The sequence below is a fragment of the Callithrix jacchus genome, chromosome 11 (genome assembly GCF_049354715.1).
Source record: "Callithrix jacchus isolate 240 chromosome 11, calJac240_pri, whole genome shotgun sequence".
NCBI classification, from domain to species: domain Eukaryota; kingdom Metazoa; phylum Chordata; class Mammalia; order Primates; family Cebidae; genus Callithrix; species Callithrix jacchus.
In genome coordinates this window covers 54,105,411-54,125,527 of record NC_133512.1, presented here as the reverse complement: position 1 = coordinate 54,125,527, position 20,117 = coordinate 54,105,411, and the positions used below count along the sequence as shown (strand labels likewise).

At 36.4% G+C, this 20,117-nt stretch overlaps 1 long non-coding RNA gene across 1 annotated transcript in view; it reads left to right on the top strand.

The window, feature by feature from the left end:
- LOC144578364 (uncharacterized) overlaps positions 1-20,117 on the top strand; it is a 31,248-nt gene that overhangs the window by 4,762 nt on the left and 6,369 nt on the right. The window contains exons 2-3 of the long non-coding RNA XR_013523940.1: positions 5,523-5,676; positions 13,503-13,623. This is a non-coding gene — a long non-coding RNA (uncharacterized LOC144578364). The remainder of the gene's footprint in view (positions 1-5,522; positions 5,677-13,502; positions 13,624-20,117) is intronic.

Below are 20,117 nucleotides of genomic sequence, written 5' to 3'. Positions count from 1 at the left end.
CCACGGGGTTGCACACACAAAAATGTTTTCCAAGCCCTTTATACACTCAGCAGGGAACACGTTGTTCTCTCTGGGAGGTTGCCAGAAACTTATAAGAGAGTCTGATCAGTGCCAAGAATAGACAAGCAAGGCCTCTCTCCTGCCTCGGAAGGGGACACTGTGTGGTGCTGAGTTGCTACTGCCCTTCTGTGCTCCTCTAGCCTCCTAAAGCAAGCCTGCAAACTGTTTCCCTGTATTTCTCAATCTCTTGATCAATTGAAAAATTATTTCTGGAGGTCACTATACTTCTTTGGGCACCTGTAATCTTGCTCTCCAAAGCCAAATGCAAATATGTTCCTTCTGCTTGCATTTGTTTTGTGTCTCAGAGACTCAGGCCATGAATCTTTGAAGTGGAGCCCGAGGAGAACAGTCAGCAGCCTTGTCCATTTGCCCAGGAGGAGTCTACCTCATTAGCCTTCTGTTTAAGCTTCAGCAAGGGTGGCAAAAGTTACCTGAAATTCAGCTAGTGCAGGTAATGTTGAGTGAAAACTTGACTCCTCTTTGATGTACGAGATGTCTCTCCAACCCTTTCCCCTAAGTTTTCTTAAATCCCGTGTGTCTCCAACTTGACCCAGCTCTAAAATTAAATATTTACCATCTTTTTTCCTCTATAATAATACTGGGAAGAACCATGAGTCTGTTTTTTAATAAAAGTCTTGCTTTGTCACCCAGTGTGGAATGCAATGACACGATCTTGGCTCACTGCAACCTCCATCCCCCAGGTTCAAGCAATTCTCCTGCCTCATTTAATAAATATTTTTAGAGTCCTATATATGCCAAACATCTGTGAGGTGATGGAAATTCTCCTGCTCTCAAAAAGTAACAGCAATTATTATTTGCAATCTACCTTCCTAAGGCACAGCAATGCCTATCTTTCAGAGTTGTATGTAATAAGATAGTAAGTGGAGCTTTTTTTGTTGTCTCATAATTATCTACTTGGCTGCAAAGTTAGAGACAAGTAGCTGGGACTACAGGCATATACCACCATGCCTGGCCGATTTTTGTATTTTCAGTAGAGACAGGGTTTTACCATATTGGCCAGACTGGTCTTGAACTCTTGAGGTCAAGTGATCCACGTGCCTTGGCCTCCCAAAGTGCTGGGATTACAGATGAGAGCCACTGTGCCTGACCAGTTTTCAAATAAAATCTTTAAGTGAGTTATTTGCATATCCCTTGTGTTTATATAGGGTACAGCCTTTTGTTTTAAAGCTATTTGAATAGTTCTCCAAGTTTCTAAGACTCAGCTGCTTTTTGGCTTATGAAATTGCCATTAATCAAGGTGGATTCACATGGTATCAATTCCCTGAAATGTAGGTATTTAGTCCATTTCATTCCATTCATATGACCATCCATCCATCCATCCATCCATCCATCTCTGTTTTAGAGACTCTGTTTAAAGTCTCTAAAACAGAGACTTTATATGACTGAATATGACTTTAAATGACTGAATTTGAGAACCTATGGCAATTAACAGATGATAAATTTCACACAAATCTTTATTGTTTATTAAGCAACTGAAAATAGAAAATGATACTTGTGAATGTTAGGGATTTTGCCATGGAGAGATTTCACCAACCATAAGCAACTGTAAAATATAGAACATCATGCCCAAGCATGATAAGCTTAGCACCTGGGCTTAGGAACTGCTACTTGGTTTCACATGTGTGTAGAACCATCCTAGTACTGGATTCCAAAATGGGGAGAGAAATCAGGTATTTCACTGAAAGGTATGACTGAATTATATTGAAGGAACTCTTATATAAAACTGTACTATGGCTATAATCAGTATTAGTGTTAGGATGACATTTTGTTTAGAGAGATATTGATGGCAAAAATGAAATGGATTTGAACTCCAGTTCACCATTTCCTAAGGATGACTTTGAGCTATTCATTCACATTATGTAGTCATTTAGTAAATATTTTTTGGGCCCTGTATATGCCAAGCACTCTGTGAGGTGATGGAGATTCTCCTGCCCTCAAAAAGTAACAGTAATTATTATTTGCAATCTACCTTCCTAAGGCACAGCAATGCCTATCTTTCAGAGTTGTGTGTAATAGGATACTAAGTGGAGCTTTTTTGTTGTCTCATGATTGTCTACTTGGCTGCAAAGTTAGAGACAAAATAGGTGAAAATTAGGAAACATATAGATGATTGGTACACACCAATCATTGAGACACAAATTCATTCTGCTACCCCACTTACCACTCTACTCACTAATCTCGAGGAGACTATCGAATTGTAAATTTTCAGCCTCAGGAAGGGTTCTTTGTCTTTTCCTTTTACTCTATCTCAGTGCTCCTTATACATAATCCAATGAGTTATTTCAAGGGAAATATTTGTAATGATTGTGGGGTGCCTGCAAGAAATTGAGCCTGAAATCTCATTTTTCAGTTGGATATCTACTCAAGTCATGGTTCTGCACTATCGTTTTTGCTTACTCCCGCAGTAGGAAAGAGTATAGGGGCAGAAGTAAAGGCAGAGAAAATGAGCAATAGGGCAATAAAGCACACTCCCATTGTCTGGTAGAAAAAAAATGCATGAGTCTTCCGTAGGTCAAGTAGACACTACAAAGGTACCAAGCTTGAACTATTGTGATGCAAGCCTATCCTAGACTGTGACTCGCTGAGAGAAGAGACCCCATCAGCAAAATCCTGTAGGCTGAGTTATAAAGGAAACAAAGGAGACTGGAAGAGGTCTACAGGAGCTGATTTCCCATGAGAGGAGGTTGTGCAGTGAAGAGACTGCCAAAGGGGTTTGCCTTTGCCAATCATCAGGCGTCTCCCAAGAGGCACAACAATAGGGATGCCTACTTCATGGAGGACAGAGGTCACAACAGCAACTTGTAAGCAAATCTGCCTTTTGAGAATTCTTTCTTCTTCCTCGACATAGAAAAAGACTCAGAAAAATGCAAGAGAGAGGGGGAAAGAGTTAAGAGTAGCCCTCTCTTGCTGCCACTGTGTCCTGGGGAGGAGAAGGACATTTGAATTGGACAAGAAACTGAAGTGGATGGCACTAGAGTACATCTTTTCCAAACCAGAAAGGTCAGAAAATTGTCATATGCTGGAGAAGCCATGAAGTTTTGAGAAAAGGAGATTCAAGGAGCATGTTAAAGCCACAATAGGAGAAAAAGAAAACCTTCTCAGGTTTGAACCCTGCTGAGTTCACTGTATTCAAGAAATTGCTGACAAATATAAAGTGCTTAGCCAAGTAGGTAGGACTCCACAAATGGCAGACATTATTCTAGTCACCTAGAGAGAATAAGTCTTCAGAAAATGTCTACATATGTTTTGCTATCAAAGAATGAATAAGATATTCCATTTGTATTTCTGCTTTTGAGATGGCATAATGCGTTTTTTATGTCTTTAAGTCTTCATTTCCCCCACAAAGAAACATTTTTCTGTGTTATTTGACCACGTGCCTTTTGCTGCACTGGGCATTTGCCTTCTTTGACCTTTTATGGACAGTCCCACTCTACCCTCCAGGGATTGAGGAGATTACAAAGGTCATCTAATCATCTAATCTCATTTCCAATTTGGTTAAGATAAAATATTAATTAGTTACTAGAAAAACACTTGGTTGTTAAAATCAAAGTGTCTTGTGCTGGTTTGCAAACAAAGTAATTTCTGCACACTTATAACACAAAGAGGAGACCAAGAGTCCGGATGTGGTGAAGTAGAAGAGAGAGGACACTGGCTTTGGAGCCAGGGGACCGAAAGGTGGCTCCCAGTAATGTGCTATCTTCTGTGTTTTTCAACCCCATGCAGCATATATTGCCTCACCTGTAAAATAGGGATTTTGACAAGGACCACATTGAGTTATTGTGAGGAGCAAATAGATGATTATAGGAAACGTGTCACACAATGCTAGGCACACAGCTAATGCTTAAGGAATAGCTGTTGTCCCCTTTCCAAGGTTGCAGAGTCAGAAGACACCCCTAAGAGGAGATAAGTTACTATTATTCAGAAGGAAGGCATTGAAAAAGTCAAACATGAACTGAACATTCATTTGTACATTTGAGCAAGGTTTATGATCATTTATGCAGCATTATTGAGAAGGTCCATAGAAAGTCATGATGACACTATTGGAGCAAAATCACTATATTGATATTTTCATATGTATCTCATGGTGTATATAACTACTCATATTAATACCCATTGTTTAGTTAAAAACTGTTCAGAATACAGAAAAATTTTAAAAATTATTTGAGCTAAATATTACAGATATTTCACATATAAAATGTATAAACATTATATAACACTGACTGTATCTTAAATTTCAAGAACATAAACATTAACCATCCATTATCATTATAATTTGAATTATCAGGATAAAAAGCAATAAAAAGTATATGAAATAAACTAAACATTGCATAAAATGAAGAAAATAAATCCTGAAAATTGAAAATGAATTAAATTATTGGATTTTCTGGCAAATATGATCTTAAGAACAATGTGTATCAATGGTGTTATCTTTGATGATTTGCCTCCTTGTGGGGCAAATTCTTCTAGCCACTAGAAACACTTTCCATAATTTACAATAGACAGAAATACAGTGAAAAGAAAACTAGAAAGTAAGTCCAAATATCTTCCTCTGAAGCTTTCATTTACAAATAATTTCATCTCTGTGATGGAATAAAGATGATCTTTTAGAAATTTTTATTTTTATTAAAGACTACAATATTTTTATTGACAGCTGTAGTTTTTGTTCTTAAGGCCCAGAAGTCAGCTTACTGGATGCCTGGTTCTTGGCTTTTGCTGTGAAATAGCCTTTCTTGAAACAAAACAAATTAATCAGACAGGCAAGAGCTTCCACTACTAAACACTGACTATTTTAGCTATTAACCTGACCCCACTGGAGCAACCTTATATTGAGAGTAAGATGGACTCCTTTTTCTTTATAATTTTCTTTTAGCGAGGTTCTATTTCATTACATATTCAGGGAAAACTTAAAAAAAGGAAACCTTTCAGGAAGTAGAGCTAGGTTGAATTTGACCTTGGAAAATTTGGGTCACTGTTCCAATCTTCTACGCTTTCTAGCTCAGAGGCCTTGAGCAATCATAAGGCCTCTCTTTTCATGCTGGTTTTAACTCTCCAGTACTTCTCAAAGCATAAATAATTCATGTCTCAGGTATTAAACACATTAAAATAATGATATCACACTAACAAAAATATTGGCATTTGGGTACATAAGAGTCAGTAGTATGATCTACTGGAGTTCTAGAATGTTGAAAACTGATGCTGCAATTACTAATTAAAATTATCTTGCTCAAAAAGTTTTCTTCCATTAAACTACATTTTTTAGAGTAAGCTCACTTTGGATTAAGGCATCTGTTCACAGGATATCCTTAAATCTATGGATACTGCCCTAGGAATTACCCTTTTAGTGATTAGTAACTGAGCATAAATCACTTATCAGCCAGGCAATCAAGAAGAGGACCCAGAACAAGTCTTTTTCTTTCTTTTCTTTTCTTTTTTATTTTTAGGCTACAGCAGTGGAAAGAGAACTGTGCACAAAGATGAGGAGAATAACTGCGATTGTGGGACAGGACCCAGGGAGGGAGGTATAGTAGACTGGCCTTGGAAAGCCTGCAGCTGCATCAGGAAGGCAAAGCATGCTTGGAAAAAATGCTGACTGAAGTAAGGCAGAAGCTGGAGGGTGGGTTGATACCTTGTCTCCATAACTGTATCCACGTTGGGCACTCTCTTGTTGCAAAGCCTTTGCATAAGTGTAACTGAGAAAATGTATCGTAAAAAAAAAAAGTCTATGCTTCCACCAGGTTGAGGAAGGGGGAAAATCATGGTAATATGTGAAAACTATGTGAAGAAAAGCACAAGTTGATACAGTCCTGAAAATATTCAGGAAGATGCAAAGAATGAAAGAGGTAAGATAAGAAGTAATGAAATAATTAGTGAAGTATGGGCTTCTGTGCAAGCAAATATCTTGAGACAGATTTTTGAAGAGAAGTTGGATGTGAGCTGACGAAGAGGAATTATCACTCCATATTGAGGGAATGGTCTCTGCAAAGGTGGTAGCTTAGCTTGGGTTCCTAAGAAAATAGTCGAGGTTAACCTATGAGCACATGCTTAATTGTGGAGTACAAGTCCAGAAAAGCAGGTGTAACTAAAAAAGGAAGGATAGGAAACATAAAGTCATGTTATTGAGCTCTGGTTACAGGATATTTAAATGGTTACTCAGTTACACCAAACATCTCCAGAGAAACTTATGAATTCACAGCATCTTAGAATAATTCTTTGGTGGAAAGAAGGGTGAACAGTCTATTTACTAGCTTCTTTCCATCTCCTGTTTCTCGTGCCTGCTTGACCTAACAAAGTGTTAACTTGCTCATCTTCACTCTGGACAGCTGCTGGGATCTGACTTAGTTACTAGAGCTGATGCAGTTTCTGCTGTGATGAGAGGTATGGAGGCCATGTCAAAGCCTAGCCTTTTCTCCCTAGTATTTGCAGGAAAGGCTGTAAAAACCAGGGTGACAGGTGATGAGTCTTCTGAGTTTCATGACCATTGGAATAGCATGAGTCAATCAACCATTGCTAAGCTCCTCTGCTCAGGACCCTGGGCAAGCAGCAGTCCGGGGTTGAGGGCAGATGAGGCCCAAGAGGACCTGAGGAAATTTACAAGATAGGTCTGGAAGAGTGAGGAAAATGGATGGTTGAAAACTTAGCATGTCTAGAGGGAGTGAGGCCTCGACAAATGTGCAACTTAGTGTATGTAGTATTGGAGTGACATTCTAGGAATAGCCAAAAGCTAGGATTCCATAGGCTGATTTGAGTGAATTTGAAATGTGTGTCCATTTTGCTGTGCTTATTATGGCTAATCCTATAGTTTTACCTATTCAATGATCATCTCAACTTCCTTCCTAAGCAACTGAGCCTGGAAACCTAAAACCAACACTTTTCAGACTTCAATGAAATTAGAGTTCTGGATATGATTCAGGACCTGCCAAAGAGATGTATTCATGAGAATCTCGAATTTAGAGCTGATGGAAGTGGACAGAGATGCATGAGATGTGATGGTAGTAGTTGCTGGGTATGTGGCCAGCAGCCACCATGGTACTTCCTATCATGGCAGAGGCAACTGCTCTCAGGGGTGCCCAGTTGTGTAGCATGGCTTTGGACATTACTCCTGGAGGCTCAACCTAGAGACTGCTTCTTGTAAACCTTTTAATGCTCTGTGAAAAAAAATTAAACCCTTTTGCTTAAACCAGCTAGAGTGGATTCTATTCTGAGGAAATGACCATTAACATAATATTTTTTATAGGTTATAGAAATAGCTAAATGGAAGGTAGAGATGTTAATTCTGGTTCTTAGATGCTAGGCAACTCAGTATCCACAATTATTAAATCTGATCGTTCCTCAGCACACATTCGTGGGGATATCATGCATGAAGAATACAGAAGAACCCTGAAGGTATCCATATGAAATTGACTTCTCAGTCATGATAAAATATTCAGAGAACTTCAACAAAACATGCTCCATGTTAAGGACTTTAACACCTAAAAATAAGGAAATACGAAGCTTTTGATTTTAGACATCTGTTGTTTTCAAGGGAAAGCCTTCTGTCTCCCTGCACACTTTAAGCAGATAAATGCTAAGTTGCTGTATCAGCTCATGGACTGCACAATTTCTGATGTCCTTCTGTAAGACTTGATCCCTCATGTGACCTCCTCTCCCCTAACTCCAGCTCTGCCTAGCAGGTAAGTATAAGGTCACTTTCAAGAAGCTGCAGTTAGAAAAGTAAAGAACAACTTGTATCTAATTTCAAATTTTTATCTTTCAGTGTGTGAAAGGCAATAGACCTGGACACATTGAATAACTGGTTTATATCTAAATGGCTTTTGACTAAAACCTTAAACTAGACTGATCAAAGGGCTCAACAAAATAAAATGTGTTTCCCTTTAAAGAATTCTTTGTCCTTAGAAGGGATTTAGGGTTACAGTAGCAATGAGTTTTCTTTCAATAACTTTAAGAGGAAAAATTACTTGAGACTATTAACTTAAGACTGAAGCTATATGAAAGAAGCAAAGGTGACATTTGAAGTAATCAATTTTCCAAGACTGTTTTAAATAACATTCTAGTACCAGTATTCATATTTCTCACCAGAAGCAAGGATAGTTATTTGCAGAAATCTCAACCCAAAGTAAACTTATATTGGCTGTGCTGAAATAATTAAAAAGATTCTCAGCAAACTGACACAAGAACAGAAAATGAAATACCGCATGTTCTCACTCATAGGCGGGTGTTGAGCAATGAGAACACATAGACACAGGGAGGGGAGCACTACACACTGGGATCTGTTGGGGGAAATAGGGGAGGAACAGAGGGGGATGGGGAGTTGGGGAGAGATAGCATGGGGAGAAATACCAGATATAGCTGAAGGGGAGGAAGACAGCAAATCACACTGCCACGTGTGTACCTATGCAACTATCTTGCATGTTATTCACATGTACCCCAAAACCTAAAATGCAATTAAAAAAAGATAGGAACTGTTTTCTACATCTTTACACTTTTAAGTATCATCAGCAATATTCATATTACCAGCAAAATTGTTAGAGATTCAATCTCAGACCCCACACTAGACTTTCTGAATCAGAATTGATATTTTAACAACATTGCCAGGTGATTTTCAATGTCCTTTTCTAGATACTGTAAAATTATTCATAAGGTCATTTGTTGAAATGATTGCATTTTAGCACTTAAATATGGCAAATGTTCATTACAATCAGCAAATACTTATTTGTGTCCATATTAGTGATATTATTATATGGGTTTTTAATTTATGTTATATAGGTTATTCATTTAGTCAATGTTTCTTGTTATAATAAAGGGCTCTGATTTTAAACCATTTTACCCAATGGTTTTTCTTGAGTTTCCCAAAGTGATAAACAGTTCCTGTTTTTTTTCTTATTTGTTCTTGTAGCTAATTGTTTTAATCATCTTTTTATTGTTCCTTCAACCTCATGATGGGTTACTATTTGAGGATTTTCAAAAAGCCTCTAACACACCCTCAATGTGGTCTGGCAGACTCTGTTTACCCGGCAGCCATTTCCCCATTCTTCTTTGTTTACAGAGCCCCAATTTGGTTGTGTTATAGTGTTTTTAGTCCTAGTCTAAGAAAACCATGATGAACTTATATTCCTTTCCCGTATACTCAATTTTTCATTTTTTTTTATAGCTGAGGGTGATCACATGGCTGAGATCTGACCAAAATGGGGTATAAGTAGAGGCTTATGAGAAAGTCTTTTTTCCTAATCAAACAGACAGAGATGAAAAGATAGCTTATTGGTTCCTGTGATTCCTTCTTTCAGCCTACACACAGACAGGATGCTTGGTGCTATGACAGTCATCTTGAAACCATGAAATGATAAAAACAAGGATAAAAAGTCAACTTACTGTAAATGGTAGAGAGGAAGAATAGAAAGATCCAGTTCCTAGTGATAGGATTAAGACATGATTTATGTCCTTAACTCTGTCTGCAGAGTTCAGGTTTTGTATAAACAAAGCAAAGAAGAAAAGAAAACGGAAACAACCCTATCTATTTATGTTATTAATTGACTTTGTTATTTGCTGCTGAAAGCCTTCCTGATGGGTACAAATAAGAAGGACTTCAGAACTTACCCTCATCAGAGATTTACTCTGTAAGTTAGCATGGTTGTTGAATATGTGACAAATCTCATAGAGTGGAAGAATATCTGGATTTTGTTATTGACTTCTGCTCTTCTTAGTTGTGTACAACGCAAACCTTGCTTTACAGAAACGTTGGCTCCTCTATTTACAAGGTCAGCCTCAACTCCTAGTGCCTTTTTTTCTGGTGAAAAGGGGAAATTGGCTAAGTTCTAGGAATTTTTCTTTATGTAAGTATATGAGGTTTTCTAAAACTTTCTACAGTCAAATATTTTCCTTGTTATTGGTTGCTTCCTACAACTTAGGTTTAATTACAGTATATTCCTAGTAGGTTTTTGATTTTTGAAATGGTGATTTTTCTTTCTCTTTTGAGGATGAAAAAGAAAATGAAAGCTTTAATTACTTTGAAAGAGGTTTTCTTTCAAAGCAAATGCCTTCTTTTTCAAGATAAACAAAATATTATGCTGAATTAAGACCAATTTTATTTTTAAAAGAGATTTCAAAAAGCTACATCTAAGTCCTTTGAGGAAAATGGAATCATTATATGAAAAATTACAAAGTAACATTTATAGTATTTTAGGTCTAGTAGACTTTAGGTAAAATTTAACATACACTTTCAAACTGGTTGGCTTTAATAGTCCACAGACATCCTGGCTGAATCCACCAAAGTTTTTAAAATTTGAATTTGTAACCAGTAGTTCCTTTGTTCTTACCTCATTTTACACTGTCTTCATACCCTGATGTGCTTCAATTCAGAAGCATCGGAACTCTCTCAATACTGAAGTTGTGTTATGGTGTGTAATAAGGTTGATGACAGTGGGTATTATGGGTTGAGTTGCATCCCCCAAAAAAGTTGTGGAAGTCTACCCTGCAGGACCTGTGATTGTCACCTTAGTTGGAAATAAGGTATTTATAGATGATCAAGTTAGGATGAGGTCATTGGAGTGGGCCTTAATCTAATATGACTGCATCAATATAAGATAAACTTAGACATAGAAATAGAGGGAAGGGAAGATGATGTGAAAACACAGGGAGAGCACCATTGACAAGTGAAGGAACCCCTGAGGCTCCTGGATGCTAAGAAAGAAAGACATGGAACAGATGCTCCCTCACAGCCCCAAGAAAGAATTAACTTTTCTCATACTTTAATTTTGTACTTCAAACTTTCAGAGCAACATATTTTGGTTGTTTAAGTCACCCAATTCATGTTTTCTTGAAACTAATACAGTGAGGGAGGACCTCCATGATTATCTTCTGACAGAGGAATTCCCAAGCATTGCTGCATGAAAACCAGTGCTTAAAAGCGTAAGCAGTATTTTTCAAAGTATTGTCTTTTAAAAATATATTCAGTGGGAACTGAGATAGGAAACAAATCTGAATGACAGACACATTTCAAAATTTCAAAATTGTATCTTCCTCTTACTGTGGGTCCTTACTTCTGAACAGACTTCATCACACCTGGCTTCATGTTGCAGAATATATTTTTCTGATGCCTGCCTTATCTGACTTCCAGTCATGCCCTGGAATTTGAGTGTTTCTCAAATGTAAAAATCAAAAAGTATATTGTAAAAATGTCTATACGCTGCAAAATAATGTACAGATTCAATGTAATCTCTATCAAGATTCCCACAACATTTTTCACAGAAATAGAAAAAGAATCTAAAATTTGTATGAAACCACAAAAGACAGCAAATAGCCAAAACAGTCTTAAACAAAAAGCAAGAAGCATCACACTATTTGATTTCAAAATGTACTACAAAGCTATAGCAATCAAAACAGTATGGTGCTGACACAAGAACACAAATATGCACCAATGATATTGAACAGGGAGCACAGAAATAAATTCACCCATTTCAAAAAGAACAAAGTGAGAAGCATCACACTATTTGATTTCAAAATGTACTACAAAGCTATAGCAATCAAAACAATATGGTGCTGGCTGGGCATGGTGGCTCAAGCCTGTAATCCCAGCACTTTGGGAGGTCAAGGCAGGTGGATCACGAGATCAAGAGATCGAGACCATCCTGGTCAACATGGTGAAACCTCGTCTCTACTAAAAATACAAAAAATTAGCTGGGCATGGTGGTGCATGCCTGTAATCCCAGCTACTCAGGAGGCTGAGGCAGGAGAATTGCCCGAACCCAGGAGGCGGAGGTTGTGGTGAGCTGAGATTTTTGCACTCCAGCCTGGGTAACAAGAGCGAAAATCCGTCTCAAAACAAAACAAAACAAAACAAAACAAAAACAATATGGTGCTGACACAAGAACAGAAATATGGACCAATGAAATTGAACAGGGAGCACAGAAATAAATTCACCCATTTACAGTTAACTGATCTTCAATAAAAGTGCCACGATCACACCAATGGAAAGGACAATCTCTTCAATAAATGGTTCTGGAAAAACTTAATATCTACATACAGAAGAATGAAATTGGACCCTTATTTCATGTCATATACAAAAATCAACATAAAATGGATTAAAAACTTAAATGTAAGACCAGCACGGTAACACTATTAGAAGAGAATCTAGAGGAAAATTTCTTGACATTGGTCTTGGCAAAGAATTTTTGGGTATGACCCCAAAAGCACAGGCAACAAAAGCAAAAATAGACAAATGGAATTACATCAAACAAAAAAAAGCTGCACAGTGAAATAAATAATCAACAAAGTGAAGAGAAAACCTATGCAATGGGAGAAAATATATGTAAATAATACATCAAATAAGGAACTAATATCCAAAATATGTAAAACATTCAAACAACTAAGTAGCAAAAAAAAAAAGTTATAAATGGGCAAAGAATCTGAACAGATTCTGAAAGGCCAACAGGTATATGAAAATATGCTCAACATCACTAATCATGGGGCAAGTACAAATTAAAACAATGAGATATCTGTCACCTCACATCTCTAAGATAAGTATTTGCAAAGATGTGGAGAAAAGAGACCTCTTACATGCAGTTGATGGAAATGTACATTAGTATAGCCATTATGGAAAATAGCATGGAGGGTCCTCAAAAAATTAAAAATAGGACGACCATATGATCCAGCAATCTCACTTCTGAATATGCATCCAAAGGAAATGAAATCAGTACGGTTAAAAGATGTCTGCATTCCCATATTCATTACAATGTTACTCGCAATAGCCAATATAGGGAATCAATTGATGAATGAATGAAAAAAATGTGGTACATATAATATAATGAAATACTATTTTGCCTTAAAAAGGAGGAAATCCTGCCATTTGCAACAACCTAAGTGAAAAAACCAGACACGGAAAGACAAATACTGTATGATCTCACTTACATGTGGAATTTAAAAAAGTTTAACTCGTAGAAGCAGAGGGTGGAATGGTGGTTGCCGGGGACTGGGGCTGGGGTGGAAGCAGGGTCAAAGAATACAAGGAGGAATAAGATCTGGTGAGCTATCGGACTGCATGTGATTATAGTCAATAATATTGTACTGTACAGTTGAAAGTTGCCAAGAGAGTAGATTTAAATGTTCTCATCACCAAAAATGATAAATGTATGCAGAAGTGACAGATATATTCATTTGGTTTAATATTCCACTGTGTATACATGTATCTAAACATCATGTTATACACCATACATATATACAATTTTTCATTTGCCAATTAGAAATAAAAATTATTCCTATAAGAAAAGAAAATTCAAATTCAAATTCACAACCTGAATTTCCCTAGACCTCTGCCTCCTCTGCATATAACATGTTTGAGTCTCACCTAAACTCAAATTGGACCTCCACAGTCTTAGCAAAACTCTTTTAGGAGGTTTAATAATATTTCTTTACCTTTTTTTTTCTTTTAGATGAAGCCTTGCTCTGTTGCCCAGGCTGGAGTGCAGTGGCACAATCTCAGCTCACTGCAACCCCCACCTCCAGGTTCAAGTAATTATCCTGCCTCAGCCTCCCAAGTAGCTGGGATTACAGGTGTGTACCATCATGCCCAGCTAATTTTTGTATTTTTAGTAGAGAAAGGGTTTCACCGTGTTCACCAGGCTGGTCTCAAACTCCTGACCTCAAATGATCCATCCACCTTGGCCTCCCAAAGTACTAGGATTACAGGTGTGAGCTACCATGCCTGGCCAAAAGTGCAATAATATTTCTTAATAATCTGCCCCAGTTTATCCCTTACCATAAGAAAATTCTTTTTTTAAGTTCTCTTTGAAATCATAGTTCAAAACAAATATGTTTGTTCTTGCGTTATTTTTGGTAGAGATAATAACGATGTGATAAGATAAACCTTAAGACAAATCTATGTCTATTGAATATAAAAGTTTTAAGTTATTCTACTCTCCACAAAATAACCCTAGTTCCTCTAATCTTAAAGGTTTCCACTTTCAACATTTAGTTATTTGAATTTTGGGGGAATGATCCCTCACCAATTTCTCCATGTTAAAATTTAAATCACCAAACTAGAAATGAATTTTTTACACATCAAGTGAAAATTAGTGGTGTACATTTTCACGGGAAATTTTCCCATAGTAAAATTTCTAGGTAGAAGATAAAGTCCTTGTGCCTGAGCTCCTTAGATTAAAAAGCATAGAAGTTCTTTAACACTCCTTTAAAAAAGAAAGTATGAAGACATGGTGAAACTATTTTGCTTATCACATTAACATTCCTTTGAGAAGAAAGAAAGAAAATGACATGTGGTTGGGAATTCTTCAGTTTAGCTCTACAGAGATTTTAAAAAATGTTTTGACATTCAAAGGCACTTTTATAGAGCTATAAAATTTCCTGTCTCCTCTCCAGGCTATTCTGTACACAAATGCAGTTCTAATTTTTATCAAATGCTAGTTTGATTATTCAGCTTCTTGGTCAAAATCGATAATGACTTCTGGTGTTTCAGATCATGTCTACAGTTTTCAAGACCCTTGATAATCTGTACCCATCCTAACTATCCCACATTCTATGTCACATTTCCCTATTATAATCTTTGTAATTACCTTACTGCCTTTCTCTATCCCTGTCAACTGCAACACATATGGGTTTGCATATAAAACATGCATGTGCGTGCACACACACACACACACACACACACACACACACACACTTCATGCATATTCTGACCCTGGCACTTTTACTTATGCTTTTTCCCTTTTCTGATGTCTGCATATATATATTTTTTCTCTTAGCAGCATCTAAACGTCCTTAAAAGTAACCACAAATTCTACTTTCTTCTAAGAAGCTCTCCTGATGACTGTTGCCTGCATTATCGATCCACTTATGTTTTTCTTTTAGATAGGGTCTTACTCTGTTTCCCAGGCTAGAGTGCAGTGGCATGATCACAGCTCACTGCAGCCTTGACCTCCTGGGCTCTTGCAGTCCTCCCACCTCAGCCTCCCAAGTAGCTGGAACCACAGGCTCATGCCACCATGCCCAGCTAATTTTTATTCATTCATTCATTCATTCATTTATTCATTCATTTTGTGGAGATAAGATTTTTCTGTGTTGCCCAGGCTATTCTCAAACTCCTGGCTTAAGTGATCTTTCACTTCAGCATCCCAAAGTCCTGGGATTAAAGGCATGAGCCACCACTACTAGCCAACTTTCTTATTCTGTTACTTATTTAGGGTGACACTGTCCAAGACTTGCCTAAATACCATTTTATAGTGCCTTTTAATAAAATGAACACATATAGACTGCACTGTGATTTTTAAGCTTCTTTTGTATCTCCCACGGTACTTCCTGGGCATATAATGAAGCACAATGAACAAGCATTCAGTTTCAATAGCCCTCTGTAAAGTGCTGCAGCAATCACTCAAGGCAAAGCATCCCCACGAGGAGTCCTAGCTGCCAAAACACCAGAACTGTTGTATGGGTGTGTACTCTGGGAATCATTCTTGATACTCTATTTACCAAACATATCCAGTCAGTCACCAAGTCCTTTGGTGTTTGGAACATACACTTTAAAAATTGACATATGACAAACTGTACATATTTAAGGTGTAAATTTGATGTGTTTATATAACTGCCACAACAATCAAGATAATGAATGTTTCTACTACCCCCCCAAAATTCCCCATACTTCTTTGTAATTCCCTCGCATTCACTTTTCCCCAACCATCACATCAACCACTGATGTATCAGCTTCTCTCATCAAAGATTAGTTTCTATTTTCTAGAATTTTATATAAATGGAATCACAAAGTATACACATTTCTTTGTTCTTTGTTCTAGCTGCTTCACTCAGTATAATTAGTTCGAGATTCATCCTTGAATTGTGTGTATTAATTTTTTTCTTTTTATTGCTGAGTCATAATTCCTCATATAGATACATAAAAATGTGTTTATCCACCAGTTGATGGGCATTTCAGTTGATTCCTACTTTGGGATACTATTGAAAAAATATATTATAGATGTTCATATATAATCCTTGTATAGATATATTATTTTTTCATCTTTTGGATATCTGGAAAAGCTGCAATATGTGGTATATGTATATTTAACATTTTTTTTAAACTACCGGAGTATTTTTCCTAAGTGGTTGTATATCAGAGTTCCAGTTGCTTCACATCCTTGCCAGCAAGAGGTATAAAATAAAAATTTCAAGTTTTAATTATTCAAATATGTATGTAGAAGTACTCCTATTGTTTATTTGTGCTTCCCTAATGACTAATGTTAAACATATTTTCATGACATATTTACTATCCACATATCTTCATTGACGAAGTGTCTAATCAAATTTTTGGCTGACTTTTAAACTGGATTATATGTTTTCTTATTGAGCTTTGATAACTTTCTACATATTTTGTATGGAAGTCCTTTAACATATATATAATGCATAAATATTTTTCCAGACTGTAGCTTATCTTTTTATAATGTCTTTTAAAGAGCATAAGTTTCTAATTTTGATCAGATCTAATTTATAGTTTTATTTTTTTTTACAATAGGTCATGCATTTGTGGCATGTCTAAGAAATCTTTTCTAAACTAAAGATGCAAAGATTTTTCTTTTATGTTTTCTCCTAGATGTTTTAGAGTTCTAGATTTACATTTAGGTCACTGATCTATTTGGAGTTAGTTTTTGCATATGTTGAGATTGAAGTGTACTTTTTTCCCTTATGGATATTCAATTGTACCCAGCTCATTTACTGACAAGACTGTCCTTCCTTTGTTGAATTGCTTTTGCACCTTTGTCAAAAATCAATTGTCTATATATGTGTGGGCTTATTTCTGAACTCAGTTCTCACCAATTGATTTTCTTGTCTTGATGCCAAGACCAAAACATGATCTTGATTACTATAGCGCTATAATAAATCTTGAAGTCAGATACTATTAGTCTTTTAACTATATTCTCCTTTTTCAGATTTGTTTTGGCTCTTTCAGATCTTTTATATTTCCATAGGAATTGTAGAATGAGTTTGTCAATTTTCACTGACAAGCCTACTGGGATTTTGATTAGGATTGCACTGAATCTAAAGCATAATTTGAAGAGAATTGATTTCTTAAAAATAATGAGTACTTTGATCTAGAAATATAATATAGCTCTATTTATTTGCATTATCTTTATTTACTCTCAGCAATGTTTTGTGTTTTTGGTATATACAAATATTTCATCAATATTATCTAGAAATATTTTGTGGTTTTTGATGCTACCAAAATGGTATTCTATTTTAAAAATTATAATTTCCAACTGTTCATTGCTAGAATATAGAAATATGATTGATTTTTATATGGCAATTTTGTACTTCCAACATTGTTAAACACATTTGTTGTTTCCTGCAACTTTTTTTTGTAGATTCTGTAGGGTTTCTATATCTGGGATCACATTATGAAGAAAGACAGGTTTACTTCTTTTCCAATTTGTATGCCCTTATTCTTTTTTCGTGATTCATTGTACTGGCTAGAACATACAACACCATATTTACTAGTAGTAGTAGGAGTAGACATCCTAGTCTTCCTCCTTATCTTAGGTGCTTTTCAATTTTAACTCTAAATGGCTACTGAGTCCTTGATCTCCCCCCATATTTATCACTACTGTCTTATCTCAGGTTACCATATTCAGTCATCATGAACACCAAACAAAAATCCTAGTACTCATCCTGCCTACTCCAACCCAGCTCCAATTCCCTTCACGGGGTGCAGCTAGAGTGCTATCTTAAAAACTTAAATTTTTAAAAAACCATCAAAACCCATCTATAGATCCTATTACTTTTCTTATAAAGACTATTGCTTTGAATTTGGTTGACTGGGCCACCTATGATGGAATACCTTTTAAAGTATCTTAAAATCTCCCTCTTGTCCCACTTGCATCTTAGCCACATTGGCCATTCTTAAGTTCCTTTGACTCACCATGGTTCTTCCTGATTCTACCTTGGGGCATAGGGATATGCTATCCCCTCATCTCAGGAGCACTTCCCTCAATGTCTGCTTTACCTGATTAACCTCAATCCCTCCTTTCTCAGAGAAACCTTTGCTGGCTCCCAATTACTAGGTTAGGCACTCCTTTATTCAAGGTCAGAATGAGGTGTACTTTTTGTTTTATAATTTTGAAGGCTGAAAATGTGTTATTTGCTTTACTCTTACGTCTATAGAAATTTCATCTCCTGTCCCAATCAAAAACATAGTCAAGCTTTAGTGTGTTTTTTGGCTCAAGGACTTTTATATTGCTGAGTCAAAAGTGGAGCCACTAGGCTGGAGAACTTGAGCTCCCTTGCTTAATTTTTTTTTTTTAACTTATTGTACTTTAGGTTCTTGGGTACATGTGCAGATTATGCAGGATTGTTGCATAGGTACATACATGGCAAGGTGGTTTGCTGCCTTCCTTCCCCCATCACCTATATCTGGTATTTCTCCCCACGTTTTACCTCCCCACCCTCCCCACCCCCTACTGTCCCTCCTCCAGTCTCCCCCAGCTGACTGCAGTGTATGATGCTAAGTAATGTTTTTATTTTAGAATGTTCAAGATTTAAAGAAAAATTTTGAAGATAGTACAGAGAGTTCCCAAATACCTCATGCTGAGTTACCCCAGTTATTAACACTTTACGTTAGTGTGGTACATTTGCCACAGTTAATGAACCCAATATTGATATATTGGTATGTTACTGATATATTATTGATATGTTGATTCATTATTAGCACAGCTCCATGTTAGGAACTAAGATCTGAATCTTAGGTATGTTCATTGCTACTGAGGTATTATTATTTCAGAGATGACAGAGCAAGAAAATATATGTCTATATAATTATATGTATATACATGTATATTTATGAATGTTTTGATATTTCCATATCTATCTTTTTATATGCTGCACTACTTATGAGTTCATAGTTATGTCTCCAGCTCTAATCCATTATCACTTAGATCATTCTAACCTTTTCCCCTTGCTTATTAATAACTTTCCACTTCAACAGTGAGAAAACTGGCTTCTATATCTGTCATCCATAAATGTACGTGTTTAATTCCAGTGCACATGTACACTGGTTTTAGAATAGAAGCAACTTTATCAACTAGAGGGCAGTGCTTATGTTCAATTCCTTTTGCCTTTAGTCTTACAGGCTCCTCTCATTTCCAGTCACTTAGGTCAGCACCTTTTCCCTCACCCTCTTCAGTGAGTTGGTACCTACATTAGTAACACAGATTATTTTGTCACACTCTGTATTCCATCCTGGGATCTCTCTGACTTTATAAATGATTAAAAAATTTGCATACATTAAGATTCATCCTTTGTGATGTAAACTTCCATAGTCTTTGACAAATGCATGTGTCATGCATCACCACTACAGAATCTTAGGAGATAGCTTTATGGCTCTGAAAGTTCCACGCTTCACCTATTCACTTTTGAATGACTCCATTCTGAATCCCTGACAACCACTGATCTGTTTACCATCTCTGAAGTTTTGCCTTTTTCATTTATCATATAAATAGAATCATATAGTATATTGACTTTTCGAACTGGCTTCTTTTACTTAGAAAATACACAATTAAGAGTTATCCATGCCTTTTAGTGTTGGCTTGAGAGCTCATTTATTTTTATTGCCAAATAGTATTCCATACATATTCCATCTTATTAACGTAAAATTTATTGATCAAGTCACTTATTGAAGGACATTTTGGCCACTTTTAGTTTTTGGTGATCATTAATAAGCCTGCTATAAACATTTGCTTACAGATTTCTATATGGACAGTTTTCAAATCACTTTGGTTAATATCTGCCTGTACTAGGAGCATAATTGCTGGACTATATGGTAAGACTATATTTAACTTTATAAGAAATAGCCAAACTGTCTTCCAAAGTGGTTGCACCAAGAGAGTTCCTGTTGCTCTGTGTCTTTGCCAGCATGTGATAGTGTTAGTGTTTAAAATTTTAGCCATTCTAGTAGATGTGTTGTGGTATCTCATTTTTGTTTTAATTTGGGCTTCTTCCTAATTACAAATGATGCTGTAGTCTTTTAATATGCTTATTTGCTATTTGCATATCTTC